Here is a 5752-nt window from a genome sequence, read left to right on the forward strand (position 1 = left end):
TGGCACCTTGTCAAAGGCCTTCTTGACGTCCAGGTAGATAACATCTACTGGCTTCCTCCTTTGTCCAACCTGCTTGTTATTTCGTCAAAGAATTCCAGCAGATTGTCAGGCATGACGTCCCATTGATGAAACCATGCTGATTCTGTTCTTTTTGAGCGTACATCCAAGTATTCAGATGGTTCATCTTTCGTAATGTTTTCTGGATCTTAACCACGACCAAGGTTAGCCTAGCTGGTCTGCAATTTTCCGTTTTTTGCCTTTCTCACTTTTAAAATAGGTGTGTCCCATGACCAAATTCCCAGTCCTCTGTGACATTCACTGGTTGTTGACATTCCTGATAAGTCACGTAATGCCCCCACTACTTCTTCAGTTATCTTCCTGAGAACTCTGGGGTATTGTCTATCTGGTCCAGGTGACTTATCCACCTTCAGCCGGTTCAGTTTTTCTGGTACCTTCTCCTTGGTCATGGCCACCATACTTAGCTCTTCCTTCTCGCTCTGTTGAATTTTGGGGATACCACTCTTGTCTTCCACTGTGAAGACAGATATGAAGTAATTAATCAATCCCAGCCTTTTCCTTGTTCTCCACATCTATGCCTCCAGCATCATTTTACAGCGGCTCAATGTCCACTCTTGCCCCTCTTTTGCACCTTACATATCTAAAGAAACACGTCCAGTCTTCCTTTCTATTGCTTCCTCGTTTGCCCCTCATATGTACTCTTCTCCCTCCCTTTTTGTTGGCCACTGTTGATGTTTGTAAGCTTCCCAATCCATTGATTGCCTACAACCCATCGCCACATCATATGCTTTTTTTTTGCTTTTATGCTATCCCTAACATCCCTTGCCTGCCATAGTTGCTGCATCCTTCCTGTGCCATGCTTCTTTTTCCTCTGGATGAATCTCTGCTTTGTCTCCTGAATTACTCCCAGAAATAACTGCCATTGCTGTTCCACTGTCTTTCCTGCTCGGCTCCACTCCCAAGCAATTCTATTCAGATCCTCCTTCATGTCTTTGTCGTTGTCTTTTCAGCAGTAATTCCGTTACCTCTGACTCTGCCTTCTCCCTCTCAAATTGCTGAGTAAATTCAATCCTACATTGATCACTTTTTCCGAAGCATTCCTTCACCTTGAGCTCCCTCATCAAGTCTGCCCCATTACACAACATTAAATCTAGCATTGAGTGTTCCCTAGTGGGCTCCACAACATGCTGGTCCAAAAAGCCATCTCGTAAACATTAAACAAATTCATTTTCTTGCAATCTACGATTAACCTTACCTACTCAGTTCATCTGCATTTTAAAATCTCGTATGGTGACGGTTACTTTGCCTTTCCTGCACATCTTTTCTATTTCCTGATGTGTGTTGCGCTCCAGCTCCTGAATACTATTTGGAGGCTTATACATTGCTCCAATAATGGTTTCATTCCCTTTGTGGTTTCTCAATTCTACCCATACATATTCTATCTCGTCTGGCCCCACTTCGGTTCTTACTATTGATTTAATTTTAAACTTCGTCTCTCGTTTAGAGGAGGCATGTGCTGATATTGGCGTTCCTGATGCTGTTTCACCCTTCTCTCAGGTCCTGGAATATCTGGTTTTATCTGGTGGGGAGTCTTCTCCCAAACAGCAACTCTGCTGGAGCTATCACTATTATTGCGTGAGGTATGGTCCTATAATCAAAACAAGGGCCAGGGCAGTTTGCTATCAAGTGAAGTTGTACGTTGTCCTGGTGATACCACCCTTGGAATATTGTGTCTCGTTCTGGTCGCCTTACTATAGGAAAGATACAGAGGCTTTGGAGAGGATGCAAAAAAGGTTTACGAGGATGCTGCCTGGTCTGAAGGGCTTGCCTTTTGCAGAAAGGTAGAATAAGCTCGGACTTTTCTCTCTGTAGAGGAGGAAGAAAGGAGACCTGATCGAGATATACAAGATAATGAGAGGGATAGATAGAGTCAAGAGCAAGAGACTCTGCCCCAGGGCAGGATTGACTGGTACGAGAGGTCATAGTTTTAAGATATTAGGGGAAAGGTATAGAGGACATGTCAGAGGTATGTTCTTTACGCAGAGAGTTGTGAATGCATAGAAGGCGTTGCCAGCAGTGATGGTGGAAGCCGAGTCATTGTGGACATTTAAGCGACTGCTGGACAGGCACATGGAAAGAAGTGAGTTGAGGGGTGTGTAGGTTACGTTACTGTATTTTACATTAAGATTAAACCTCGGCACAACATTGTTGGCCAAAGGGCCTGTTCTGTGCTGTACGCTTCTATGTTCTATCAATGTTTGGAGTCCTCTTTCTGCCAGACCATTAGATAGTGGACATTATGGAGTCGTCTGAAGATTCCAGATGCCATTCAACTCAGAAAAACAATACTGGAATTCCCTGCTGGAAAATAACATTCCATTGTCCATGACCTATGTTTCCAGGAGTCCAAGTGTCACGCATGATGCTCACAGCCTTTCAAACATCATTGCAGAATTTGCTGAATGACTCTAACTACAATAAACATTGAACCCAAGAAAGGACCAGGATCATCCAGCATTTACACAGCCGTTCCCGGTAATTTTGTTTCTTGTTGGTACTCAGGGAACTGCCGCACTCTCGTGGCTATGTTGGCATCCAATCCCGTCTACCAGATATAACCTCTCGCCAGCATCTTCATTTTTGAAACCTTCGCATGATCACGTTGCTGTTCAGCTCATGGCTAGAAGAGACCATTGCTCATAGCAATCCCTTTTGCTTTGCATAATAAAATGCTGTTTTATTTTAATGAGGACTTGGGTATTTTTCCAGCTCTGAAAATTAGTTTACAGTTTGCTTAAAATTTCCACAATGGCAAATCGAACAATTAGTTTTCACAATAGCTACGCCTGGTGTTGCCCATTTGCAAAGTGATCTGGGTTGGTGATTCCTCCCGTTAACCAACCTCCTGATTTTGACTCTGCTTTTCCCTGTCGGGTAAATGTCACAGAGCGGGCCTCACAGAATCGGGGAATTGCTTTCTGCTCAACATGTAGAGTGCACTTGGCCCCTTTGAGAATCCCAAACCGTCCTGTAAAAGCTCTAGGAAATTCATTCAGACTTATCTCAAGCAGCCATGTTCACATCGAAAAATGCTGAATCAATCAAAGTGAACCTTTCTCAACCAATTTCTTCCCGTCAGCCTTGGCCCGAGCCTTTTACCAGAATTAGTGGGAACTGAACCCGCTGCTTCTCATGTGAGACCAGAACTGACGTTGTCCCCCCTAATCTGTAAGCTTTCCTCAGGTTAGGTTCTCAGTCTAGCCAAGGTCTTACACACACTTATGAATTTCAGTACCAAACGAACTTTGTTAAAGATTGGTTCTGCAATCACTAGTACAACTCTGCTGGTATCTCCCTCCATTAGTACCGAGTGACCTTTTAATCAGACGTTCAGTTTGATTGGTTCTAATCTGGATGTTGCTCAGCAATTTCGAGCCAACTTTAGGTAGGATTTCCAGGGTGTGCGCTCTCATGGGCATCGGCCTACCAGTTATCTTCCTCACTTCTGGTGTAGTGCGACTCTCTCACTATCTCAAGAATGCAGACTGACAGCAAGTACAACGGCTTACCAGCTGTGATACTGAAGAAAGTGTTGACAGTTTGGCCGAGGCGTGGTTTTGTTTTGAGGTTTTGATGTGGGCTGACCTGGAGACCATCTGTTCAGACACGTCTTGAGGCAATACAATTGCCTTCACTCAAATGGTGCTCCCCTAGCTCAGGTGGTCTGGTCAGAGTGTCCACTTGCACCGACATGTCTTGCAGCTGATATGCTCCACTCGATGCATTTTCGAATGACAAAGCCATTTGAAACGTTTGTTTGAAGTCCAGTTGGACTTCAGTGAATAATCACCGTTGCATGTATACCGCGTCTATCTTACTGTCGTCGCCAATGAAGTAATTCCACAGTGGTCTTTATCCCATCTCCAAGTCACCCTTTATTGACACATGCAAAGTACTTGATACTGGTCTTATTTCTTCAGAGCCAGCTCTCAGAGTAAACTAAATTGTTGACCCGCCTGTTGACCAGATTTACAAGAACCAAACAAGGAACACAATCACTACACTTCCCACAACCTAGGCGGCATTCAAACTCCTCCCCAGACAGAACCCTACATAGCTGGCACCTTGGCACACTAACCAACTAGCACCGAATAAACCTGACACTGTACGTCACTAACCACCTTGCCGCTTACCCGTATAACACAGTCAAACCGCACTTACTTTCTGCATTATCAGACAGTTCTAGCCAGGAATGATCTTTCAGGATGGAAGTACAGTTCCACACTCCTGAGAATAACCCTGAGTGGAATCTCCGCTCAGAAATGCAGATCTCCATTATTTCATCGGAAAGAAAAGGACATGAAAACCAATCTGTGAGAGATTCCCACTCAGTGGCGAGCCCGTCGCAGTATTTTGTTCATTTAAAAGACAATAAAGAAGGGAAATCTACATCGCAGTCTAGTACAAAATAGATTTGTTTCAAACTATAGCGAATTGTTCGGTCTTTCAAAAAGATTTCAAAACTAATCTTTCCACTTTATTTTTTTCTATTTTATGCTTAAGGTTTTGAACTGAGGTAGGATTGTTCCTAAAGTGTTGCTGGGAATGATGACAATGTGTATTTTTCACTATCATCATATAATTCTGCACTTGAGTAACATGGAAAAAAATGTAATTCTTATTCTCAAGATTTAGTGACGTTTTATTCTTCAAAATAAGTTATATTGTGTAATAAACCTCAGAGGAAAATGGTTAGTTTGCTGCTTGTTCAGATTAGTGCAATTACCGTTAATGGTGATTCAGCCAGATTTATTGTCTCAATGGACATTTTGCTTCCAAATAAAATGAGCCTGTGTTGACGATGTTACCGAGTTTCGACCTACAGAATCATTGACTCCACCGGAACAGGCAGACCTGACTGGGACAGAATGGAATATTCAACAATCTTGCAGATAGCACGCATTTGCTACCCGATACTTGCAGCTGTTGGCATTATTAGTAAGTTCTTAAATCCGGTTATGTTTGTGTAAACAAAAACAGAAGTTACTAGAAAACCTCAGCCGGTCTGGCAGCATCTGGGCAGAGAAATCAGAGTTGACATTTCGGGTCCCGTGACCTTTTCCAACAACTGTTTTGTCATTGATTCTGATTTACAAGATTTGTCTTTCTTTTGGTTTGTATGTTTGTGTTAAGTCTGTTTAATCCGACTCCCTCATTCTTTATTGAAATTTGACCTACTTTCCACGGCTTTGGTTATTTCTAACCTAAGTGTCTTTCGTGGTTTCACCAGTAGTTCATGCTTTTTATTGTTCAATTCTGTCTGCTGAAGCAGGCCTATTTATCAATGTTTTACAGAGAACTTAGCTACAATACAGAGCAGGCTGAATCAGCATTTGTACCCCACCCCGAGTTACTCTTCAGAGTTGTGAGCTGCCTTCTTAGACCACTGCAGACCATTTGGTGTTAGAGCACCATATCGAGTCAGAGAGCACGGAAAAAGACCTTTCTGTCCAACTCATCCATGCTGATCAGATTTCCGAAACTGTACTAGTCCTATTTCCCTCTATTTGGCCCATTACCCCCAAACCTTTCCTACCCATACAGCTGTCCAAATGTCGTTTAACTGATTCATCAACACTGAAGGAATGGTGATGTTTCAAAGCCATGAAGGTGAGTGTCTTGAAGGAAACTTGCAAGTAGTGTCATTCCCACCCATCTGCTGCTTTTCGTCAGA

The sequence above is a fragment of the Chiloscyllium punctatum genome, chromosome 47 (assembly GCF_047496795.1).
Source record: "Chiloscyllium punctatum isolate Juve2018m chromosome 47, sChiPun1.3, whole genome shotgun sequence".
In the NCBI taxonomy this organism is placed as follows: domain Eukaryota; kingdom Metazoa; phylum Chordata; class Chondrichthyes; order Orectolobiformes; family Hemiscylliidae; genus Chiloscyllium; species Chiloscyllium punctatum.